General features: G+C 44.4%; 1 long non-coding RNA gene across 2 annotated transcripts; it reads left to right on the top strand.

The window, feature by feature from the left end:
* Window positions 1-4,814: 4,814 nt before the first annotated feature.
* Window positions 4,815-26,343, top strand: LOC137321334 (uncharacterized). 2 transcript variants are annotated; one of them, XR_010962784.1, is made up of 3 exons: window positions 4,815-4,904; window positions 7,700-7,863; window positions 25,783-26,343. It is a non-coding gene; the product is annotated as an uncharacterized lncRNA (long non-coding RNA). The 2 variants fall into 2 exon arrangements; XR_010962783.1 differs by lacking the exon at window positions 25,783-26,343 and adding an exon at window positions 9,145-9,509.
* The last annotated feature ends 238 nt before the right edge of the window (window positions 26,344-26,581 follow it).

Here is a 26,581-nt window from a genome sequence, read left to right as displayed (position 1 = left end):
AGCTCTTACAATCCGTTTTTGTATTTCTTGCTAGTTTACTGTCATATTCTATTTTCTCCCTTTATATCAATTTTTTTGTTGTCCTTTGTTGGTTTCTAAAACTCTCCCAATCCCCAGGCTTATTACTCTTCTGGGCAACATTATAGGCCTCTTCTTTCGACCTAATACTCTCCTTAACTTCTTTAGTTAGCCACGGGTGGATCACTCTTCCCGTGGAGTTTTTATTTTTCAATGGAATGTATATTTGTTGAGAATATTGAAATATTTCTTTAAATGTTTGCCATTGCTTTTCAACTGTCAAACCCTTTAATTTAATTTCCCAATCTACCTGTGACAACTCACCCCTCATACCTATGTAATTGGCTTTATTTAAGTTTAAGGCTCTAGTTTCTGACTTAAGTGTGTTACTTTCAATCTCAAGATGAAATTCTACCATACTATGATCGTTCTTCCCCAGAGGGTCTTTTACTGTGAGATTACAAATTAACCATATCTCATTATACAATACAAGATCTAAAATAGCCTGTTCCCTGGTTGGTTCCATGACGTATTGCTCTAGGAAACTCTTTCGAATGCATTCCATGAACTCGTCTTCCAAACTACCTTTGCCAATTTGATTTGCCCAGTCGATATGCAGATTAACATCCCTCATGATTATTGCATTACTTTTGTTACAAGCTCCTATTATTTCATGATTAATACTCTGTCCAACAGTATAGCTACTATTAGGGGGCCTATAAACCACTCCCACCGGTGTTTTCTGCCCCTTGCTATTTCTTATTTCCACCCAGACTGACTCTACTTCCTGATCCTTGCCCGGTGGATTTGAATGGGATAGCCAACTGCAAGGCTGAATTTTGGGGATAATCACCATGGTTTGAAACCATGGCTAAACTGCAGAGCTCCTTTATACAAGATATACAATGGCTGCAACAAGACCAATTGGGTTAAATATTAAAATCTTTTACAAATTATCAACCAAATCCAATGAATCATAATCTGATGTATTAATACACTCTGAATGTTATCTATCAGCAGAAGATTCTGGATGAAATTGTTCTACATCAAGAGCAAGAAACAAGAGGCGCTGACTTTAATCATTTCCTTTTGTGATATTATAGAGGCAATAGCTTACCTGAGATTCAATAAAGCAATAATAATTATTATTTCAAAGATAGATAACAATTCTTTAATTGTTCCAGTTAGGCATAGTTCATCAAAATATAGGGTCAAAAAGACAGTTGACAGATGATACAATATTGATGTCAATACTAAAAAAAAAAAAATCTGCTTTTATGTTGCACCTTTCACATCTTCAGGACCTCCCAAAGCACTTCACACTCAGTGAAATACTTTTGAAATGTTGTCACTAGTCAATGTATGTAGGGTTGCCAACTCTGGTTGGTCGTATGTCCAGACTTTTTCTCACATGACCATCCACCTCCTCTATGATTTTTCTCCCTGGGTTGCTCGCAACAGTGTCCAGGAGATTAATCTATAATTCCTGGATACTCCAGGACAGTCCTGGAGAGTTGGCAACAATAGATGTGGCTAACCACAGCAACCGATTTACACACATCAAGTTCTCACAAACAACAACGAGGTACATCGCCAGATAATCTTTTTTTGTTAGTGTTGTTTGAGGGATAAATGTCGGCCAGGAGAACTGCCCTGCTCTTTTTCAAATAATGCTATCAGATCTTTTACATTCACCCGAGAGGGCAGGCAGAGCCTTGGTTTAATGACTCATCTGAAAGATGGCATCACCAACAATGCAACAGCTCGTCAGTATGTAATTAAAATGTTAGCTTAGATGTGTACTCAGGTCCTGGGCTGGGGCTTGGAACCCGAAGCCTTCTGACTCTGAGGCAAGAGAGCCATTACTGACCCAAGGCTGGCACCCAATACATGTATCTGGCTGCTATTTCACCTGAATATGACAAAATTAATTGGATTACCTCACATTTTAATATGGGGCAAATGAATTCACACAAACACAATAAATGTTTGTCTGCTAATTTCTAGCCTATGGTCTCTTAATCCCATGTTGTATAACCATGTTTTAAGGTAAGTGGCAAAAGAGCCAGAGGTGGGATGAGGAGAAACTTTTTTTGCAGTGAGTTATGATGATCTGGAATGCACTGCCTGAAAGGGTGGCAGAAGCAGATTGAATGGTAACTTTCAAAAGGGAATTGGATAAATACTTGAAGGGGAAGAATTTGCAGGGCTATGGGGAAAGACTAGGGTAGTGGGACTAATTGGATAGCTCTGTCAAAGAGCTGGCACAGGCACGATGGGCCAAATGGCCTCCTTCAGTGCTGCAAGATTCTATGAACCTCCAAAACCTACACTACTGTACCAATTTGTTTCCCCCCCTCCCCCCAGCAAATGTTTGGCATTCAAAAGTTTCCAGCCTCTTACGGGCGTCGGGTTTGATTAGACAGATCACCAAATAGTGTTTTATTAATCCAGACCATCCAGGTTTGTGTTTCTTTTTTAGGTTTCCCTGGAAACTAAGATGTTGATACCATTTAGGATTAAGGTACTCCCTTCAGCCAGAAATATCACAGGTCTTATGGTAGCATCATGCTCCTAGGCAACAAGATATAGAGAGCAAATATACTCGGCTAAAAACAAGCAGTAGCATTAACATACAAAGGAATGGAGGACAAACTGCTCTTATAGGGGCATGCAGAGATCCACAAAATGGAAATTGGGTGGGGAAATAAACTTTTAAAAAAGGTTCTCTCAACCATGAGAACAATTTATTTTGCACCTTTAACAGAGAAACTCCACAGATCTAATCAAAAAGTAAACAGATTTATTTAAAACATTTTTTTTTAAAACAATCCTGCGACAGGCAAGTGTCTGGTTTTTCCTTATTGAACTTCATATCAGTTCATTTACATATTGATGGAACAATTTTCTTTTAGATTCTAAAAAAGCAACCATGTTACAGGCGCAATAAAATGCACTCTCCTGAAACCATATATTCTATTCATAAGCGACCTTCTTATCCGTCACGATTGCTCAAAAGTTTAATAAAAAGTCCATAACTATTTGAAGCCATTACTTTTTACTCACCATCTTTTAGTTATGAGGTGGAGAGAATGAGGAATATCATAAGAAACAATCATTCTATCCACTTATTATTCCAAAAAGGTCTCCATAAGCTTATTCCACTTTATCTTTCAATCATGGCGGTTTCTTGTACCAATCCCATAATTTACTTATTGTAACCTTCTATTGTGTCTTTCAGTGGATTAAAGTAATATTCTGAGCTATAAGCATTCAGGCCAATGGAGGTTTCTTTTATGTACATTGCCAAACAGCAAGGTATTATACAGCCCCCACAGCATTAGCGAGAGAAAAAAAATCATTATTTTAAGCTCACTTGCAGTACAGCATGGAATATTCCCAATTCCATGGAGGATTCATATTAAAAAGGGGTAGATCGCGACTTTGTGCGATAGTGTAAAACGGGTGAATCGGAAGCCCATTTTACATCTCCCGATTTTTATTTCCAGAATATTAAAAAAAAGGTAAAGGAGAGATATAAAAAACAGGCTGACAATTCAAAATAAAAATATCGGATGGAATGGGAAAAGGCTGTTTGATCCAAGAAAGTCTGCTTCTTGGAATTTTCACTTGTCACAGAATAATGAACCCATTCAATATATTTAATCTCCGCAGGACGAAACACAGGTAGAATTTCCAGAAGGTAAACCTGTGAAAGTTCTTGACCCCTTAAGTGAAACACTTGGATACGAATTTTTACTATGCAGTCTGCCGAGCTGCATCCATTCCACAGCGAAAGAATCATATTGTCCAAAAGATATTTGACCATCTATATAAATAAATTACCTACTCAAGTAATTTTTGTTCTGAGAGACAGCATCCTCTCCACACACACTATGGGTATAGTCTAGCTTGACCACTGCTGCCTATATCCTAACTTGCACCAAGTCCCACACACCCATGTTTACTGACCTACGTCTGGCAACGCCTCGATTTAAAAATTCTCATCCTTGTTTTCAAATCCCTCCATGGCTTCGCCCCTCCCTTTCTCTAAACTCCTCCAGCCCTACAACCCTCCGAGATCTTTGCGCTCCTCCAATTCTGGCCTCTTGCGCATCCCCGATTTTAAATCGCTCCACCATTGGCGGCCGTGCCTTCAGCTGCCTAGGCCCTAAGCTCTGGAATTCCCTCCCTAGACCTCTCCGCCTCTCTCTCTTCCTTTAAGAGGCTCCTTAAAACCTACCTCTTTGACCAAGCTTTTGCTCACCTGTCCCAATATCTCCACATATGGCTCAATGTCAAATTTTGCTTGATAACGCTCCTGTGAAGCACCTTGGAACATTTTACTACATTAAAAAGCACTATATAAATGGAAATTGTTGATGACAGCTTGGGGAAATATCATGCTGAGCACACACTTGAAAATGCCATCATGATGTCGCAGTGCCAAACGCAGTCTCCATTCCCTGAGTTACATAAATCAGCAGTTTGTCTTACCCTGAATTTCCATAGGGGTTGTCCTCATCTCCCGCTGTGACTTTGGCAGGGACCAGTGGAACTGTTGGAAAAATAGCATAATTAGCCACAAACAGCCATTTACATCCTTTTTTTTTGAGGTTCTCCTCATCTCCCACCAAGGTAAAACAGGCGCAACAAGGGCCCATTTCAGGGACCAACATCCCATGGCCAAAGGACCTCTGCAAGATGTCTCAACCCGATAGTGTGTCGGGCCATTTTTCAGGCATTCCTGGCAGCCACCTAAAACAGATGTTAGGCCCCTTACATATGTAAATGAGGGGGCCTAATGCCTGTTTCAGGCCACCTTGCCAAAATTGAATAGCAATGAGTGGAGCAGGATTCCTCCACTCAAGATTCTTCAGTGGCCGGTAAGTTTGTTAAACAAAAAATTCTTTAAATTGTTGCTGTGGAGCCAGGTGCAGAAGGCGTTCTCCCCCTAACTCCACGGTATTCCTGATTGCTCTCCCACCCCCGCCTTCCGGGACAGGCGCCAGCAGCTCACCCAAATAATATTAATGAGGCCCTAGGCCCAATATTTTGCACTGTTAATTTCAGGTCCGAAAACAGGGCCTAAAAGGAATCTCAACAACAACCTGCATTTATATAGCACCTTTAACATAGTAAAACGTCCCGAGGCGCTTCACAGGAGCGTAATCAGCCAAAAATTGACACCGAGCCAAAGGAGGAGACATTACGATGGGTGACCAAATCCTTGATCAAAGATGTAGGTTTTAAGGAGGGTCTCAAAGGAGGAGAGGGGCAGAGAGATGGAGGGAATTCCAGAACTTAGGGGCTAGACGGCTGAAGGCATGGCCGCCAAAGATGAGGCGAAGGGAGTGGAGGATGCGCAAGAGGCCAGAATTAGAGGGCCGCAGAGTTCTCAGGATTGTAGGGCTGGAGGAGGTCACAGAGATAGGGATGGGTGAGGCCATTGAGGGATTTGATCATGAGATTGAGAATTTTAAAATTAAGATGTTGGTGGACACTCTGCAAGCACAGTGGTGATAGGAGAGTTTGACTTGATTCAGGTTGGAACACGAGCAAGAGTTTTAGATGTGCTCAAGTTTATGAAGGGTGAAAGATGGATGGAGCAGATCAGTAGCAGATTATCTGAGGTAAAGGTGGAGATGGGCGACGATATAGAAGCAGAAGTAGGCAATCTTTGTGATGGAAAGTAGATGGAGGCGACAACATGTTGAAGGACATTGGAAAGGAAAGTAAGATGGGGTGTTCGTTTGCAAGGACAGAGGGGTCAAGGGTGGGTTTTGAGGAGTGGGATAAAGATAGCAGATTTAAAAGGGAGGTGCTATGTACTTGAGGAGAGGGAACCATTTACAATACCAGTCAGCATGGAGAGCCTGGAAGGGAAGTAGGGTGGTCAGTAGTTTAGTGGAAATAGGGTCCAGAGAGCAGGAGGTGGATCTCAAGTTCAAGACGAGCTCAGAGTGGGCTTGTGGGGAGATAAGAGAGAAACTAGAGAAAGATGCAGGTTCAGGGCTCGGGCAGGGAGGAGGGAGGGAAGCGGCAGAGGCAGCTGAACAGAGGGTTTCAATGTTAGGTGACGAAGAAGTCCATGAGCTCCTTACACTTCTTGTTGGAGGTGAGGATGGAAGGGGTAGAGGAGAGGGGTTTAAGGAGATGGTTGGTACTGGAGAAGAAAAGTTAAATTCGCATTCCAGGATGATCCTGAAGTAGTGAGCAGTTTTGGCAGAGGAGAGCAGGGCCCAATAATGTTTGATGTGGTCCAACCACACCTGTTGATGAATGGCTAAACCAGTTGTGCACCACATACATTCAAGCCTATGCCCCTTGTACTTAGCAAGGGGAACGACTAAGGTGGGAGAGAGTAAGGGTTTTGCTGGGGACAAAGGCATAGAGGATGTGATTGAGCAGATTGATGGCTGCACAAGTATTGTGGCAAATGGAAGGCCAAAGGCAAGACAATTAAGAGTTGGAAGGTGAACCAGAGCCCATGCCAGCAGCAGCTTGCACTCCTGTTGTGGAGCCAGGATGGGCACTACCACCATTCCAGGCACCACCCTAAGTAAAAAAAAAGTTAACTTACCTTTTCATCGGTGTCCTCCAATGGTCCTGTTATGCCGCTAGAGACCCCGAGAAACTAAGCAGAACATGCTCCCAATCAGGTTGTGTTGGATTTGGGAGAGAATGCTAAAGGATCCTTATTAGCATAATCAAGGGGCTTAACACATATTTGAGACTGGCATCCTGGACACTTGGAAATCAGCAGCTTCCAGGGGAGATTGGGTGGGTAAGATCATCCCCAAAAATCAGCCCTCAGAATGCTGATTTTTTCCCCAGAAAAACAAGCACAAATGGGACCAATCCTGCCGCCCCCCCCCCGAATTTTCTATCTCTGTCCATATCAAAAGCTAAACAAATTCTGTTCTAAAGTTCACTTTGTATTTCTCTTTTTCAGATCAATTCAAATGTTAAATTTATCATTTAACAAGCAAGCTTTTGTTCCCAATTGAGATCTGGCACATTTGACTTTCTTTCATATTAGAATTTCTCATTTGCTTTTCTCACTGGACCCACTTCAACATGTAGTCAGCAATAGACATATCAAAGAAACCAAAAACAAAGTATGTGGTTGATGTTTCCCTGAAGGCATTTGCCAATCATAATGGAAATGACAGTCATACTTTGACTTACTTTGCAATTCCTAAAATATTTCATTGAAGAATTATTTGCGGAGCATGAAGATCTTGAGGCTTTATGCAGTAGCTCTTCATCTTTCTGTACCCTGCTGCGTCTCTGACCACGTTTGTAGTGTGTTGTAGGTGGTTGTAAATCTAACTTCAACTAAATACAGTCAATGGTCAATGCTGGAATCTGCTATTGAAGCTAATGAGTTTCAATTAAGCTCTTAATAAGCCAGCTGGTAAACATTGTGGCCAGTAATTAGACCCCAGGTGGATAATCTAAAGCAAATGAGCAAGCACATGTGATTTTGCTGTGGATGCTACAATGGCCTGTCATTGCTGCAAATAATGCCCCATCAATTATACTTATTAGAGGTGTTTTGGTGTTATTTGTACTATACCTGAAGCCTCCCTTTACTTCTCAGCATTAAAATCCTGATGTTAATTAAAATTTTCTCTTTGCCCTAATTCCATGAATGTTACATAAAAAAAACATGCAGGAACAACCTCAACTGTTGAACAATGTGAGGTGCTGCATTTCGGGAGCCAGAATAAGAGAACATCCACGCTAAACGGTAAAACTTTGAAAGGAGCAGATGAGCAGAGACAACTTAGAAGTTTGGATACCCAGATCTTTAAAAGTGGGAGGACAAGTTGATGGCAGGTATGTCCAACTTTGTCATTACGCACTGATTAAGTAAGTAGCTTATATAAATATTAAGTCCGTATTCCTGTAAATTTGCATACATCTTAGTTTTCTCAGCTCAGAAATGACAAAATACGTAAGTGGACAGAATAATGGCAGGTGTTATTTAAGGCGGCCAGACACCCCATGAATGGTGTTGAAATAGCTGATGGTGGAGCTGAAAGAAACCAGTTCGTAGACTCAACACTAAACAGCTGCAACCAATGCAGAGCAGCAATCAATAAGGGTAATAGAATGTTGGGTGGGCAGTTATCATCGCCATGGCACTCGATCCATTAACGTCCCACACTGATTGTGCAAGTTTCGATTTGGACCTTTTCTTCTGAGCATGACGGAGGGACACCTGCTGGAAACAGTTGGGGTCCTTTTTTAAATATGCAGATCGGGCAGCTATTTTAACCAGAGGCCTGGTGTGGGGAAGCTGTTGTGGCTTTCCCACCAGGCTAATCTAGTGGGAAGAGGAGTCAAGGCTAAAGGAGCCTAAAACAGGTAAGTTGTTTTTGCTTTTATTGACTTTCCATGCAGGGTCAGAAGGAGTTTAGGTCTCCCTTACCCCGGACATCTCTATCCCCCACCCCCTCCACCTCGATAACGAGGGCCTCCTTCCCTAGGACTTGCCCGAGTGCCAGTTTCAGGCGGGAGACTGACTGAGGCCCAGGAGGTCGGGACAGTTTGCCACCCACCTTGGCCCCCAGCCCGCCTGACTCCCGCCCTGGGTTAAAATCAGGGGGCTTATAAATCAGAACATGTAGTGATTGAAATTCGTACAGTTCTGGTCATATCGTACCTTGAATCCTGCAACTAGTTCTAGTCACCAAGAAACAAGGGAAACATTTAAGAACTGGAGGTAGTGCAAAGAAGAGCCATGAGTCTGCTCCTTTTTGCCAGCGGTCTGAGTTATGAGGCTGGAAAGGATGCATCTGGGAGGGGATCTTAGAGAGGTATGTGAGATAGTCAAGGGAAAGGGAAAATTAAATCCTGAATAATATTTTATTAAATATGCAGGAATAGAAAAGGGTCACAGGTTCAAACTAGAAAAAAGCAATTTTAGAACTGATTGTTCTTTATCTGACAAAGAGTGATCAACATTTGGAATGGACATCCAGATAGAGATGTGGAGACAAAATCCCTGTAACCATTGAAGAAACAATTGGATGCTACAGTGGGAGGATCTTTCTGGATGGATGAATTAAAATGGGCCGAATGGCCTTTCTCATCCCTAATTATTTTGTGCTTCAGGATTAATCCACCAATGAGGCAATGGCAATAAGAACAATTTGTCCTCCCGGTCAACAAAATTCAAACAGCACAAATCAGCAAAGACATGCAAGTGCGAAAAGGATTGAACTGGCTGGGTTGCGAGGGATGAATGACCAGGGGGTCATGGCTTCACTTATGGCCTTGGGGTCACACATCAACACCCCTGTAGTAGGCCCAAAATATTCTAGCTGTGGAAATGGAGTGCTGGCTGTAGAAGTTGCCAAAGAAAATCCTCCCTCAACAAAAGTACAGTTGCTGATAACAAGTAACATCGCCATCCTGGTATTCCAAGCCTTCATTGTTTACTGTCGTTTATAAACAAAAATGTGTTTTTTTAATCCTTTATAATGCAAAAAATTCTTATCTTCCTATGCCAGCTGGTTTTGTTAACTTTTCAGTTCATCGCTTTAATGCTGAAATAAACACTAGTATTACAGTAATATACAACAACAACTTGCAGGTATATAGTGCCTTTCACATAGTAAAACGTCCCAAGGCACTTCACAAGAGCGATTATCAACAAAATTTGAAACCGAGCCACATAAGGAGATATTAGGGCAGGTGACCAAAAACTTGGTCAAAGAGGTAGGTTTAAGGAGCATCTTAAAGGAGAGAGATAAAAGTACTTAAATGCCAAGAATAAGTTTCTTGCTGTAATCGGAGGCCATAGCTACTAAGCCAAGTACTTAAAATACGGTTTTAATTAAAATAAATATAAGCATATTAATTCTGGTTCACTTATCTCATTTCCTCCCTATTCTCCCTTTTTGCTTTCTCTGTCTATTATTTTAATTTTAGTTCAACTTTTTTTATACTAAAATCTTTCTTTTAATACTTTTTTTTAAATTTAAAAAGTAACTTTAAAATCTTTTACTTACCTCCTTTTCTTTTCCTCCTGGCTCCTGCTGTGCATTGTGGAGGAGAGAGAAAGGAGGAAAAAGGAAGGGGCTTTCAGGAACTTGAAACTAGCTTTGAATGTTAATTCTATGGTCAATTGAAAACCCAGAATGTAAAGATTGGCTTAATATTGTTCTTATAAAGGCTACTCGGAGCACATGTGACTTTTATTACGTAGAATTGCATAGAATGTACAGTGCAGAAATAGGCCATTCGGCCCAACTAGTCCACGCTGGTGTTTATGCTGCACAAGAGCCTCCTCCCACCCATCTTCATCTCACTCTATCAGCATATCCTTCGATTCCTTTCTCCCTCCTGTGTTTATCTAGCTTCCCCTTAAATGCACCTAAGCTATTCGCCTCAACTACTTCATGTGGTCGCAAGTTCCACATTTATGTTTTTTAGGAGGAATTTTAATGGTAAAAACAGTAACTTATGCAATAATAAGAATTTTTATGTTTGTACTTAAACTATTTGTTTAGTTATTTATGTCAGAATAACAAAGGCCTAGAGAGACATGAACTGAGATTTTTGAAATGATGAGGGAATTGGATTCAGTCTAGTTGGTTAGTTGAGTTGAAATGGAAAGCAATGGTAGAACTAGCTGACCTGGATATAAAAGCCTTAGACAAAGAGTTAGGTTATGTAGAGTCTTGGCCTTCTGAAACAGACAACCAAAACATATCACGGCCAGTCCTTTTAACAGGGAACTTGACAAGATCCTGAGTGGAGAGGACATTTCCAGTAAGTAGGTTATTAGTTAGCTGGGATGGTCATGAGTAACAGTTTGCTGGAGCCTTGCTTGATTACCTTAGGCTACTGGAGAGTTTTTCCTAAATTGGCCACAGTTTTTTTTTCTTTGAATAGTTGCCTCTCCCAGGAGATTGAATGGTTAAGGGGGCTGGGATAGTGATCAGGGTTACACTGTACCTGGCTGGGGTGGGCTTGATGGGCTTCTTGTATGTTCCTTTCAGTATGCAGAAGTTTGAAGACAGAGTCAACCATGGGTTTAATGAACATGGGTTGCTTCAATATCCATTAGGATGTAAGAGATCTGTCACTTACCCATTGACTTAGTGCAAGACTGCTTGTCATTTTTGCTTGTCCAAGCATTTTAGTAGCTCCCCTGTCAGTCCAAGTGAGACATTTTTAAAATTCAATTGTGTGATATGGGCATCGGTGGCAAGCCCTGCATTTATTGCCCATCCCTGATTGCCCTGAGAAGGTAGTGGTGGCCCTTCTTGAACTGCATTTCCATATTCCTTTTATAGTGGTTCTTCACAATTGAGTGGCTTGCCAGACCACTTCAGAGAGCACTTATGAGTCAACCAGGTTGGTGCCGGATTGGAGTCACACATGAGGCCAAATCAGGGAAGGACAACAGATTTGCTTCCCTAAAGGACATTAGTGAACCAGTTGGGTTTTTATGACAATCTGACAGCTTCATGGTCACTTTTGCCGATACCAGCTTTTTATTTCCAGATTTTTCAGGGTACAGTCGTTATGTTACTGGACTCGAAACTGTGACAAATCAACCAAAGTGATCAGCTCAATTTTTAGCATGTTTTTATATATTAAGCACTTAATTGGGCTGAGGAATAAACTCTGGTAGGATTATTTAGCTTCAGTTCCATAATATCAGAGTGCAGCTGGATGCCAATATTATGAGACCAGATGTTACACAAGTGAGACCCTGGTTGATACTCGAAGCATAAAAAGACTTAAAGAATTTATACTGGGCACCAATGGGTAAGTTGCATATGTCACACACCCTTTGCATAATCCCAACTCTCTTTCAGTGAATGATGTCTTTAAGCTTCCGCATGCTTAAATAAATAACTAAATAAATAGTTTCATTATGATCATTTGTGTTGCTATATAAAAGCATATATATTGCATAGTTCTCTGTTTACATGATTAAGATTATGATAGCATTTGATAGGGTAGATGTAGAGAAGATGTTTCTACTTGTGGGAGAGATGAAAATTAGGGGCCATAAATATAAGATAGCCACTAATAAATCCAATAGGGAATTCAGGAGAAACTTCTTTAGCCAGAGAGTGGTTAGAATGTGGAACTTGTACCATAAGGAGTAGTTGAGGCAAATAACATAGATGCATTTGAGGGGAAGCTAGATAAACACACGAGGGAGAAAGGAATAGAAGGTTATACTGGTGGAGTTAGATGAAGAGGGGAAGGAGGAGGCTCGTGTGGAGCACTTGGGCCAATGGCCTGTTTCTGTGCTGTAAATTCTATGTAATTCTATGATTAAGATCACGCCCAAATAATTTAAAACACCAGATGCTCCAAGAAGCCTTTATAATGAAGCCTAAAACTAAAGTTGTTGACAGAAAATCTCAATATCTGTTAATTTAAAGAACTAACTATTTTTAGTAGTTGGTATTTTTACAAGATCGCTTTTCATCATGCCATAAATTGCATCAAATAGTTTAGTCAGTCAGGGTGAGACTTTACGATGCACCTTATGGTGTCCAGTTTTCCTTGAGGCCTAATTAGAGTCGCTATTAAAATGCTTCTGAGAGTCTTCTCCGTAATAATGTGCTTGAAAGATTGAATTTATCTTGCTTGCAATTTCCTTAGGGCTCTTTTTCCCCTCTCCACAGACAGTGAGGAAAGTGAGCAATCACAACTAATGTTTTCTTGTTGTGAAGGACTTCTTCAATTAGTCATTTTACCTCAGAATCCATAGACCCCTACTTGCTCCACCTACCATTTGCTGTTTTTACAACTTCCACCATTTTTCCTTTGTCAGTCAGAAATAGGGGGAATTAAAATTAGCCCAGGTATTGATAACGCACATTTCCTTAAAATTGGCATGTAGCTGTTGTTTGGATTGTACAGAATACTGATGATATCACCAGTAACGAGCCAGGATGGAAAAACTTAAGCATTGCTTCAGAGCATAAACCATGCATTAATACAGTGACTTGGACCACTATGAGCTCTGAGATTATCTGGTCATTTATAATTGCTGTTTGTGGGTCCTTGCTGTGTACAAATTGGCTGCCTTGATTCCTACATTACAACAGTGACTACACTTCAAAAGTACTTCACTGACTGTAAAGCGCTTTGGGATGTCCTGAGGTCATGAAAGGTGCGAAATATAAATTCAAGTCTTTCTACTAGCATGGAAGAGAATATTTTCACCCATTCTTGTATTGTTGTGAGATGTATTTTACACTCATCTGTAACTTTAGCGATACATTTATAATATTTAGAGAATTAGTGAGCAGTTAGCTGAAGCCTTACGTGTTCGTAGTCAGGTCAACTTGACTGGTTATGTAGTCTTGAAATGCGTGACTATGTCTTTACATATCTCTCCACATCACCTTGAAAATAATCTCATTGAAGTGTTTGGAGCAGGCCACAGTGTGTTCTTTAATAGGCACTCCTGCGCTGGGAAACCCAGCAAGTCTTTGAAACAGAAGAGAGGCGGGGAGGGGGAGGTGGTGGGGGAGGGGGCAGAAACGTTCCCTCCCTCTTCATTAGAACGGCTCCGGCTGACCTTGGTGTAATGCGGGCAGAAGCCAACCTCTACCCACCACCGTCAGGAAAATCCCAGCAATCGTACATAAAAAAAAGGGCGGAGACCCAGTTGAACTCCGCCTCTGCCCCTTTTTCTCCCTCCTGGCCTCTGTGCCGAGGGAACTGAGTATTCCCGAGGGGGAAGGGTCAGAAAAATTAGGCCTCTTTTTTGTTTTTGGCTCTTTCTAAGATAACTCTGTTAGGGGGGAGGTGGGATGTGCAATGTCAGTCAACATGCAGGGCAGAGATGCATAAAACAAGTCACTGATGTTTTGTTCACCAGGTCAAACAGCTTCATCGGTTTGGTGAACCTGTAAAGGTAACATTGATTTTGCCCCAGTGTCACCAGATGGAAATATGAAATATTAAGGCAAGTGCTCTAGGGCACCACAATTATAATAAATAAGCATTAATAACTAAGCTTAATATAGTGACAGTACACAAATAATATTTAAATCATGACGTTATTGCAAATATCAATTATCCCCTCTATACCCTACGGTGCCCACTGGTCGTAGAAGGCCTCGAGCATCCCAGGGCAACAGTAGACTGAGAAGACACTGCAATTTGTTTCATGCTGCAGGATTCCCCAAGGCCTGGGGGCTTTTGGTGTAACCCTGGGGGCCATCCAGGACCCCCACACAATGTCATGCACAACAATTGAATGCACTGCAAACAACATCCAGATAGTCAATGAGCAGCAGTGCAGAACAATACTGGCTAATGCCTACTTCCTGGGTAGTACGTCACCCCCTGTGCTTGGTTTACTTGGAAGGCAAGACAACCATGAAGGATGGCTCTCAGGAGGCCAAAGCTACCCTCTACAGTCCTGGCTAATGACACACTTAAGAGAGTCATGAACAGGAAATGAATGCAGACACAGCAAAGCTCATGCATCAACCAAGGGATATAATGGAAGAAAATATTGGCATACTGGGCACCACACTTTAGAAAGGATGTCACGGCCTTGGGGAGAGTGCAGAGGAGATTTACTAGAATGGTACCAGGAATGAGGGAGAGACTAGAGAAGCTGGAATTATTCTTAGAACAGAAAAGGTTAAGTAGAGATTTAATAGAGGTGTTAAAAAATTATGAGGGGATTTGATAGAGTAGATAGGGAGAAACTGTTGCCAGTAACAGTAACCAGATCAGTATCAGTAACCAGAGGACACAGATTTAAAATAATTGGCAAAAAAGCCAGGGGGGAGATGAGGAAAATTTTTTATACTCAGCGAGTTGTTATGATCTGGAATGCACTGACTGGGGTGGTGGAAGCAGATTCAATACTTTCAAAAGGGATTTGGATAAATACTTAAAAAGGAAAAAAATTCAGAGCTATGGGGAAAAAGCAAGGGAGTGGGACAAATTGGTAGCTAGCATCGGCACAGTGGGCCGAATGGCCCCTTTCTGTGCTGTATGATTCGATGGCCCCGATATTACTGGGGAGGCAGGTTGGCAGCGGGGGGGGCGACTGGGCGCGTGGATAACCCGTCCAATAAAATCGGTCCGTTCCCCACGTGATCGCGGGTTAATTGAAGCCACTTAACGTGGCTTCCGGGTTTCCCGTTGGAAACCTGCGCAGCGGGCGGACTGCGCACCCGCATCACAGGCTGTCAGCTGCAGGAGCGCTAGTTAAAGGGGCACTCCTCCAATGACTGATCCTGCAGCAAAGGACCACACAACACCATGGAGCAGCCCAGGGGAAAGGCTGCCTCCAGGTTTAATGATGCCTCACTCCAGGTGTTACTAGATAGGGTGAGGAGGAGGAGGGAGATCTTCTTCCCGGCGGATGGGAGGAAGTGGCCTGCCTCTGCCCCCTGGACACAGTGCAGGAAGCGCTTCAATGACCTAACTCGATCAGCCAAAGTGAGTACACTTACTCATTCTCCTACACTCCGTCTTCCACATCACCGCCCCCACCCCACAACTCATTCTGCACTGCCAGCACTACTCTGTCACATCACTCCTCACAGCCACTCAAACCTCATCCTCAACTTACCTGCACTTACTCACCTCTCCAGTACTCATCCCACCACTACCACTCAACCCAATCCTCATACAATCTCATGGCTCTGTCTCATACTCACCCTCTGATGCATTTCTTTCACGGTCCGCCTCATCCAAACCAATGCATTAATCGGTTGGCCACATCACCATCCTCAGTCACGCCTCTCTACTTTCTCCCCTTATAGGAGAAGAAAGCCCAGACTGCACGGGAGAGGGCATGGAGCGGAATGGGGCCGCAATATCATGGACGCGGAGCAGGAGGCTCTGGAACTAAGCCACACCCTCGAGTGCCTGTCCGTCGGGGACGCTGAGACTGGCATCTGACTGACGTCTGGTGACAGAACATTAACATTCAGCACTCACAATCTCATGCCTTGCCACCTTCAGCACAACAACATCTGTCATCATGCTTAATATTGCCTTCTGTTCTCTTACAGGCCATGATGGCGAAGGGCAATTCCTCAAAGGAACAGCCGGCCTCCGAGGGGGCACAGTCACATCTGAGCGAACTTCCACCAGCGCAGATACACACTCCTCCGTGGGTCTCCGTCCTCACTTAGTGTGAGCACGAGCAGACACTGGTGGCAGGGGCAGTTGTGGAGAGTCCAGGCTCTGCTCGGCTGGATACAGATGCTGAACCCTGGGAGCCATCCATGAAAAGGTGAGGTGCTGGAACAAGTGCCACGCGCACTCTCCACAATCACGCAGAGGATGGAGGAGTCCAACTCCTGCATGAGTGGAATGGTGGCACAGGTACAGGAGGGAATCTCTGAGATACTGTCACAGGGGCGCGAGGGCATCTCTGAGATAGTGTCACGGGTAAGTGTGGGAATGTCTGCGATGGAGGGAAGGCTAGCCTCCATGGAGCTTCAAGCACGGCTCAACAATGAGTCCATTGAGGCCCTGACAACGGCCCTTCAGACTCAGGGTGAGCAACTTTCTGCCGCCTTAAACAGGCAGGCAGATACTCTGGCACTGGCCTTACAAGGCTTCACACATGTCCTCCAAACTGTCGCCCAGTAGGGTGGTAGGAGTGATGTGGGCCTGGCTCAGGGAAGGGATGATGGCGAAAGGGGTCTTGGAAGTGGGGACGCCACTCAAAGCGCCCCCACGTCTGACCATTGCCCCCCTTCTCAACCAGTACCCGCAATGCTGCCTCCTCTCCAGGTGGCCGAGTCTGCCCCTGCACAGGTGCAGGTGAAGCAGTCTTTGGAGGGGCCCTCACAGGCACCGAAACCCAGAGGGCGTAGGCCCAAAGCATCAATCGGTCAGGGCATGAACAAGAGCAACCTGCCACTACCTCTGCTGCAGCCACAGGGGAAGCACCATGTAGGAGTAGTCGTAAGCGTACGGCGAAGGTTTTGTGAGCACAAAGGGGATGGACAAGGGTGTTTAACGGTTTGTCATGTTTTTTATTTATATTTGATTTTTGTTAATTGCACATTAAATATTATTATTGTCACCACTACTGTCACGTCTTGGCCATTCTTGACTGGCTTGTGTAGTAAGTCACTTTCATAAGGTTCACCATGAACACCCACACTTGATGCCACCCATTGGGTCACCCTACAGTGGGTGTATCTGTAGTTGCACGACTGTTTTGTGCAGTTGCCTGTGGAGCAGCACTGTGTTGTGGAGCTCCACGTGCTGGAGGTGGACGGCGTGCCTGGCGAGGCTGCTCGTCCTCTGATGAAGTCATGAATGCAGCCATGATGGTGTGAGTTTGCGGGGGTCCACAAAGTAGCTAAATGTGTTTGCACAGCAAAGTTTAGGGTATAAATGAAGCATTTTGAGTGGAAAGACAAAGGTGTTGCATCCAAAACTTTGTCTGAAGTGACAGCGTGCCCTGCTGCAATAAATGAGGTTTTTCCCCCACCTGTCAAATAATCCTTTGCATCTCCCACTGGCTGCTGGCTGAAACACGTCTGCTCCAACAGGGAGTGTTTCCCACAGCACGGGAAACACGCTGAGGATCCTTCAAAATTGCACCGCTGCCAAAATCTCCACTCAATGAGGTCTGTCAACTACCTCAAGTATCTAACTATCTAAAGCAGCATCCCGCCGGCTTTAATTGCGGGTGGGAGTCCCGCATTCGGGAGGTACGCGCGCACCCAAACGCGTCACTGGGGAACCCGGAAGTCAGCGGGTTGGAGCCGGGCTCCGAACCCGCTCCGAGATTCCGCCATTTTAGGAGCCGCCCCGCCCCCAACGCACCTGCTCGGCCATCCGAAAATCAGCCCCTATGACTCTACTGAAGTAGCACTTCAGATACCTGCGCAGGTGAGGCAGTGTTTAGAGGACTTGCCCTTTTCCTTCTAAGTGTCCACCCTCCGTAAACTTCAGCTCATCTGAAGCTCTGCTTCCCGTATCCTAACTTGCACCGAGTCCCGTTCACCCATCACCCTGTGCTCGCTGACCTACATTAGCTCCTGGTCCAACAACACCTCAAATTTAAAATTCTCATCCTTGTTTTCAAATCCCTCCATGGCCTTGCCAGTCCCTATCTCTGTAACCTCCTCCAGCCCTACAACCCTCTGAGATCTCTTGCGCATCCCCGATTTTAATCGCTCCACCATTGAGACATTTTACTACATTAAAGGTGCTATATAAATGCAAGTTGTTGTTGATGCACCCTTTGCAAAATTTGACCGTAGTATGTGCTGTGCATGTTGTAGTCCATTTCCTCAGGCGCTCAGCAGACAAATTAGCAGATCTTAAAGGGACTGCTGGAGGCTGCCGCAGCAAAGGTAATTTTAAGCTTCTTTTCTTATCTTATTGTGGTGGCGGGAAGAGCAAAGTGCTCCACCCAGCTCCACATTAAATCCGCGTGCTGCTGCCGGCCATCGCTCGCACCTCTCCTCCCCGCCCCTCCCCCAACCCCCCCACCGGTTGCCAGCCCCGCCCCTCCCAGACCCGACTGAGGACATCGGCCGGCATCCGAGTTGCCAAATTTGCTTCCCCCTCTGCGACCGATGAGCTGCCTCTGGGGCTGCGACTGTTGCCCGCAGCTCGCCAATAATAAACAAATGTGGTGGGCGTACTAATTTGCCTTGGTCCTGCCTCTGACCTCATTAGGCGAGGGCAGCGTGCACAGCACGGGGTCGTGTCCCCATTCAGGCGTGATCCCATTCCCCAGGCCATCATTCCTAATGACTTCCTCCGTCCCGGCTTGAGCTGAGCTTTGGCCAAAAGTTAAGAAGAAAGTCTGATGGTCTTGAGAAGATACTCCTAATGAGATCGTGAAGGAACACTGCTTTCCTTATTGTGATTTATACACCGGGAAAGAGGAAAGGATAATTGGGAGTCAAACGAATTAAAAATCGAGCGTTCATAGTTTCTGTCACGTGTTTATCAATCAAATGACACCTTTTGAAAGCGTCCAACTGGTCTGTCACTACAATATATAACGTAAGATATTTGGGTCAGATTTTGCCCACCCGAATCAGCAGGTTTTAGGAAGTAGTAAGGAACTTCCGAAGAAGGATAAGATATTAGAAGGCTGAAGAAGGTCTTCAAATGCTGAGTAAGCATTTAAGAGTGGAAAGTTCTCGAAAGTATTTAGATCAAAATACAAACTGTAATGTTTATCACACCAGTTAATTCAAGTGCATTAGCTTGAAAGTTGACAGAAGTACAGCATAACAGGAACAGAGAGTTACAGTACGCCTAAAGTTAGCTAAAGGCAACTGACGAAAGACAGCAATAACCACAAGTGATAACTCATCATAGATGTTCTGAGGAGAAGTCCCAAAGCATCCCAATGCCACAGCCTACCTCTTAAGAGAGAGATTGTATGATTTCATGTTCACATCACAATGGGACAGCATTAAATCTGGAAAACTATCAGCATCATATTGAATATAGACCATAAACTTGACCTTGCTAAGTAATCTGTAATCTCTCACACAAATGTAATTTTATTATACAGTTACTAAAAGAAGCCTAGCTATGGCTGACACATAGGGGGTCATTTTAACCGAACTCGCCTGGTGGGAAACCCACGGGACGTCAAGGGAGAGTAAAATCGGGCAGGGCATAAAACCAGCGTTGCCCACGATCTCGTCAGTTATCCGACGGGCGGGTTAGGTTAAAATTGGCCCTTTGTGATATCTTTGTTGTGCATATGGTCATGTAGGTTCTGGTGATTGACATTAAAGGGGTGAAATTGATCTTGAACGACGGTGCAAACTAGACGATAGTGAATTGGCAGCCCCTTTTACACCAAGCCCAATGGAAAAGAAAATCAAGAGCAATTTGACCTCCAATCTGTTTTAAACTGAAGTACATGGAGCACTTCAGGGGAAGCTAATGTAGACGTCATGGTGACATTTTCTGGGACCCTGTGCCGTTGGCAGTCGCTCACAGCTCCAAATATCCTACACACCGCGGCTGGTACTGTCATGTCATGTACTGTCACGTCATAAACGGCGACCTGCTCTTGCCCACTGTCCAAGCGCATTCACGCTTATTTCAGCCACGGAGTGGGGAAAGGGCTGCACGTTGCATTGCTGTGAGAGACAGCAGTCTCATCCATGTCTACTCCAGCATAACTGCTGCTAGGCTCCCTTTCACATTGCCCACTCACCTATGTGGGAGCAAACCTGAGGGCAGTAATGAGGTCAGTGAAGCCTGCCTCATGGCTTTCTCTATCTTACTTGTGCAGGTGTCAGCTGTGGCTCAGTTGGTAGCACTCTGAGTCAGAAGGTTGTGGGTTCAAGTCCCACTTCAGAGACTTCAGCACAAAATCTAGGCTGACATTCCAGTGCAGTACTGAGGGAGTCCTACACTGTTGGAGATGATGTCTTTCAAATGAGACGTTAAACTGAGGCCCATTTGCCCTCTCACGTGGATGTAAAAGATCCCATGGCACTATTTTGAAGAAGAGTAAGGGCATTCTTCCTGCTGTCCTGGAAAATATTTATTCCTCAACCAAAATCACCAAAAAAACAGCGTATCTGGTCATTATCTCATTGCTGTTTGTGGGACTTGGCTGCTGCATTTTCCACATTAGAATAGTGATTACACTTCAAAAGTACTTAATTGACTGTAAAGTGCCTTGGGACATCGTGACAGGCGCTATATCAATACAAGTTCTTTTCACCTTTTTAAAGAACTGCTGTGACCTTCTGAAATCTAGCCCCTACCCCACCCAATCTTCAAGTTCCCAGCAACTCACAGAGTGAATGCGGGCGGCTCACATGGAATTGATGGTGAGGCCCAAACTGTAATTTGAGGAGAGACTAGCTGTATGGAGCCCAGGCAGCCCCACAGCCCGATGTAGAGAGTTCCTGCTGAAGATCAGAAATCCCCACCCCCCCATGACTTAGAATCATAGAATCTTACAGCACAGAAGAAGGCCATCGACCATCGTACCTGTACCAGCTCTTTGAAAGAGCTATTCAATTAGTCCCACTCCCCTGCTCTTTCCCTATAGCTTTGCCGTGAAAGTAAAAATGGGAAGAGATGGAAAATGGACTGTCGACTCGTTCTCACCCATTTTACACTGTCGCACAAAGTCAAAATGACCCTCTTGCAATTTAGCCAACTTTGAGGAGCTGATTGAACCAGAATCAGTAGTAAGTTGAATTCTCTACTGTGACTGAAGCCTACCATCATATGTATAATTTAAAGACGTTCAGAATAGATTAAAAAAAAATAATATTGCTTGCATGGCAGGATGGAAAAATATCTTTTCTCTGATATATAATTCACAATACAATACAGTACATTACACATTTTTTATTTCAAGGGCTTACAGGAATAAACCAAAACGTTGCATTCATGGTTGATTGCTAAAATTTTATAACTCTCCCAGTGCTATTCTATCACTACCTATGTGGAAAGAATATCTTTGCAAAATGTGCTGTGAAAATTATTATTGTTATGAAAAGTAATGTATCTGTGAAATTATATAATCCAAACCAAATAGGAGATTAATTATAACAGACTACAGGAGGACATAGACAGACTGGTGAAATGGGCAGACACATGGCAGATAAAATTTAACACAAAGATGTCTGAAGATGTCTAAAACCCATCTGGTTCACTAATGTCCTTTAGGGAAGGAAACTTGCCGTCCTTATCCGGTCTGGTCTATATGTGACTCCAGACCCACAGCAATGTGGTTGATTCTTAATTGCCCTCAGAAATGGCCTAGCAAGCCACTCAGTTGTACAATCTCGCCAAAAAAAGTCATAAGAATAAAACTGGATGGACCACCCGGCGTCGGACCACTAGGCACCGGACAGGACAAAGGCAAACCAAGCCCAGTCGACATCTGGGGACTTGTGCCAAAATTGGGGGAGCTGTCCCACAGACTAGTCAAACAACAGCCTGACATAGCCATACTCTCAGAATCATACCTTTCAGCCAACGTCCCAGACTCTTCCATCACCATCCCTGGATATGTCCTGTCCCACTGGCGGGACAGACCCACCAGAGGTGGTGGTACAGTGATATACAGTCAGGAGGGAGTGGCCCTGGGAGTCCTCAACATTGACTCCGGATCCCATGAAATCTCATGGCATCAGGTCAAACACGGGCAAGGAAACCTCCTGCTGATTACCACCTACCGTCCTCCCTCTGCTGATGAATCAGTCATCTTCCATGTTGAGCACAACTTGGAGGGAGCACTGAGGGTAGCAAGGGCACAGAATGTACTCTGGGTGGGGGACTTCAATGTCCATCACCAAGAGTGGCTCGGGAGCACCACTACTGACCGAGCTGGCCAAGTCCTGAAGGACAGAGCTGCCAGACTGGGCCTGCGGCAGGTGGTAAGTGAACCAACATGAGGGAAAAACCTACTTGACCTCGTCCTCACCAATCTACCTGTCGCAGATGCATCTGTCCATGACGGTAATGATAGGAGTGACCACAGCACAATCCTTGTGGAGACGAAGTCCCGTCTTCACACTGAGGACACCATCCAACGTGTTGTGTGGCACAACCACCGTGCTAAATGGGATAGATTCAGAACAGATCTAGCAGCTCAAAACTGGGCATCCATGAGGCGCTGTGGGCCATCAGCAGCAGTAGAATAATATTCTAGCACAATCTGCAACCTCATGGCCTGGCATATTCCTCACTCTACCATTACCAACAAGCCAGGGAATCAACCCTGGTTCAATGAGGAGTGTAGAAGAGCATGCCAGGAGCAGCACCAGGCGTACCTAAAAATGAGGTGCCAACCTGGTGAAGCTACAACTCAGGACTAAATGCATGCTAAACAGTAGAAGTAATATGCTATAGACAGAGCGAACAGATCAGATCAAAGCTCTGCAGTCCTTCCACATCCAGTCGTGAATGGTGGTGGACAATTAAACAATTAGGAAATATAGGAAACATAGGAACATAGAAACAGGAGTAGGCCATTCAGCCCCTCGTGCCTGCTCCGCCATTTGATAAGATCATGGCTGATCTGTGATCTAACTCCATATACCTGCCTTTGGCCCATATTCCTTAATACCTTTGATTGCCAAAAAGCTATCAATCTCAGATTTAAATTTAGCAATTGAGCTAATTAACAAGAGGAGGAGGCTCCGTGAACATCTCCATCCTCAATGATGGCAGAGTCCAGCACGTGAGTGCAAAAGACAAGGCTGAAGCGTTTGCAACCATCTTCAGCCAGAAGTGCCAAGTGGATGACCCATCTCGGCCTCCTCCCAATATCCCCACCATCACAGAAGCCAGTCTTCAGCCAATTCGATTCATTCCACATGATATCAAGAAACAGCTGAGTGCACTGGATACAGCAAAGGCTATGGGCCCTGACAACATCCCGGCTGTAGTGCTGAAGACTTGTGCTCCAGAACTAGCTGCGCTTCTAGCCAAGCTGTTCCAGTACAGCTACAACACTGGCATCTAACCGACAATGTGAAAAATTGCCCAGGTATGTCCTGTCTACAAAAAGTATGACAAATCCAATCCAGCCAATTATCGCCCCATCAGTCTACTCTCAATCATCACCAAAGTGATGGAAGGTGTCGTCGACAGTGCTATCAAGCGGCACTTACTCTTCGATAACCTGCTCACCGATGCTCAGTTTGGGTTCCGCCAGGACCACTCGGCTCCAGACCTCATTACAGCCTTGGTCCAAACATGGTCCAGGGGTGAAGTGAGAGTGACTGCCCTTGACATCAAGGCAGCATTTGATCGAGTGTGGCACCAAGGAGCCCTAGTAAAATTGAAGTCAATGGGAATTAGGGGGAAAACTCTCCAGTGGCTGGAGTCATACCTAGCACAAAGATAAGGAAGATGGTAGTGGTTGTTGGAGGCCAATCATCTCAGCCCCAGGACATTGCTGCAGGAGTTCCTCAGGTTAGTGTCCTAGGCCCAACCATCTTCAGCTGCTTCATCAATGACCTTTCCCCCATCATAAGGTCAGAAATGGGGATGTTTGCTGATGATTGCACAGTGTTCCGTTCCATTCACAACCCCTCAGATAATGAAGCAGTCTGTATCCACATGCAGCAAGACTTGGACAACATTCAGGCTTGGGATGATAAGTGACAAGTAACATTTGCATCAGACAAGTGCCAGGCAATGACCATCTCCAGCAAGAGAGAGTCTAACCACCTCCCCTTGACATTCAACGACATTACCATCGCCGAATCTCTCACCATCAACATCCTGGGGGTCACCATTGACCAGAAACTTAACTGGACCAGCCACATAAATACTGTGGCTACAAGAGCAGGTCAGAGGCTGGGTATTCTGCAGCGAGTGACTCACCTCCGGACTCCCCAAAGCCTTTCCACCACCTACAAGGCACAAGTCAGGAGTGTGATGGAATACTCTCCACTTGCCTGGATGAGCGCAGCTGCAACAACACTCAAGGAGCTCCACACCATCCAGGACAAAGCAGCCTGTTTGATTGGCACCCCATCCACCATCCTAAACATTCACTCCCTTCACCACTGGCGCACCATTGCTGCGGTATGTGCCATCCACAGGATGCACTGCAGCAACTCGCCAAGGCTTCTTCGACAGCACCTCCTAAACCCGCGACCTCTACCACCTAGAAGAACAAGGGCAGCAGGCACATGGGAACAACACCACCTGCACGTTCCCCTCCAAGTCACACACCATCCCGACTTGGAAATATATCGCCATTCCTTCATCGTCGCTGGGTTAAAATCCTGGAACTCCCTTCCTAACAGCACTGTGGGAGAACCTTCATCACACGGACTGCAGCGGTTCAAGAAGGCGGCTCACCACCACCTTCTCAAGGGCAATTAGGGATGGGCAATAAATGCCGGCCTTTCCAGCGATGCCCACATCCCTTGAACAAACAGCTCAGCCATGAGTCTAATTGTGGAGAATGATGGTCGGGTCAATAAATATTTTGCATTAGTTTTCCCACATGATGAGAATGTACGTGTAGTAAGGGGAATTGTTAATGATAACTGTCGGAATATATACAGCAGCGTGTGGCAATTAACATTGGTCCTCATTACTTACTGTGGCATTTCTCTACAAATTGGGTGCCTTCCAAATGTGGCAAATTACAGATTATAGATCCTGTGTTTGCCTCTTTCACTATGATCTCCTACATCGAACTTACAGCACAGAAACAGGCCATTCAGCCCAATTGGTCTGTGCTGGTGTTTATGCTCCACTCGAGTTTCCTCCCACCTTATTTCATCTAACCCTGTCAGCATATCCTTCTATTCCTTTCTCCTTCATGTACTTGTACAGCTTCCCCTTAAATGCATCTATGCTATTTGCCTCAACACCTCCGAGTGGTAGCGAGTTTCACATTCTTACCACTCTCGGTGAAGAAGTTTTTCCTGAATTCCCTATTGCATTTATTCGTGACTATCTTATATGTATGACCCCTAGATTTGGATTCCCCCATGAGTGGAAACATCTTCTCTACATTTACCTTATCAAACCCTTTCATAATTTTTAAAGGCCTCTATCATGTCACCTTTCAGCCTTCTGTTTTCTGGAGTAAAGAGGCCCAGCCTGTTCAGTCTTTCCTGATCATTGTAACTTCTCAGTTTTGGTATCATCTTTGTAAATCTTTTTTGCACCTTCTCCAGTGCCTCTAATATCCTTTTTTGTAATATGGAGACCAGAACTGTGCACAGTACTCCAAGTGTGGTCTATCCAAGGTTCCATACAAGTTTAACATAACTTCTCTGCTTTTCAATTCTATTCCTCTAGAAATGAACCGCCTGCTAGACACTAATTTCTATGGGCAGAGGGTCACCTGCACCTCCGTCGTAACTTTGGTGGAAGATCAATGGAAACCCTGGAAAAGTGGCATCGACGTTGAAGAACCTCTGTGGAAATTCACCCCCTCTGTTTGCTTCTGGGTCGCTCTCATGACATGCAGCAGCCATTTAATGTCTCTTTGTGCCACCCACAATAATCTCTAAGGTTTATCTATGAGGCAGGTTTTTCAAGATCCCTTTGCTCACTCCATGAGCACAACACAATCCCTATCTGTTCCAAAGATCCTTTCGCCTGGAATATTTAGCTCTCAATCATTCTCAGGTTGTAGCTAGGCCTATCCATTGGCGACTACATCATGCTCTTTCAGGTGAATTTTGTGTTTCCAGCTCACTTATTGAATCATGTAATTGTAGAATCTTACAGCACAGAAGGAGGCCATTCAGCCCATCGTGCCTGTGCTGGCTCTTTGAAAGAGCTATCCAATCAGTCCCACTCCCCCTGCCCTTTTCCCATTGCCCTGCAATTTTTTCCTTTTCAAGTATTTATCCAATTCCCTTTTGAAAGTTACTACTGAATCTGCTTCCAGCACCTTTCAGGCAATTTACTTTTTATTTCATTTTAAATTTTGTTATTTCTTGTGCTACAGAATTCTTATCAGGGTAACTGTCTCACCCTAAACATGTGTCCTTCTGGTCGTTTTCTCACATTTTTTGACACAGTTGGGATTTTCCCCTCCCACCCCCCCACCCCTTAACTAGTTTATATCTTTCCCCCTCTGCCATAATTA

This window comes from Heptranchias perlo, chromosome 5 (assembly GCF_035084215.1).
Source record: "Heptranchias perlo isolate sHepPer1 chromosome 5, sHepPer1.hap1, whole genome shotgun sequence".
NCBI classification, from domain to species: Eukaryota; Metazoa; Chordata; class Chondrichthyes; order Hexanchiformes; family Hexanchidae; genus Heptranchias; species Heptranchias perlo.
This window is presented reverse-complemented; position numbering and strand designations above follow the sequence as displayed.